The sequence below is a fragment of the Penaeus monodon genome, chromosome 28 (assembly GCF_015228065.2).
Source record: "Penaeus monodon isolate SGIC_2016 chromosome 28, NSTDA_Pmon_1, whole genome shotgun sequence".
In the NCBI taxonomy this organism is placed as follows: domain Eukaryota; kingdom Metazoa; phylum Arthropoda; class Malacostraca; order Decapoda; family Penaeidae; genus Penaeus; species Penaeus monodon.
In genome coordinates, this window is record NC_051413.1 from 33,231,675 (window position 1) to 33,231,909 (window position 235).

Below are 235 nucleotides of genomic sequence, written 5' to 3' on the forward strand. Positions count from 1 at the left end.
TTAAAACATGTCTTAAAACATTGCGTCAATTAATATCTTTCATATTTACATAATCCTAAACATAAGGCACAGATTGAGACAACTAGGTTGCATTGATGCATCTCATGGCCATTTAGCATAAGATATGTCTAGTCATGCTGAGAACATCCAGAATGATGAAGCAGGATTGTTTTTGAAGATGTGAAAGCCTTTCAAAAGATTCCAGTGTCATTTTTAGGGATTTGTAATGTATACA

General features: G+C 33.2%; 1 protein-coding gene across 1 annotated transcript in view; it reads left to right on the top strand.

Annotated features, from left to right (window-relative positions):
• Positions 1-235, top strand: part of LOC119591514 (kelch-like ECH-associated protein 1B) — a gene marked incomplete at its 3' end in the record, with an annotated part of 45,445 nt that overhangs the window by 38,571 nt on the left and 6,639 nt on the right.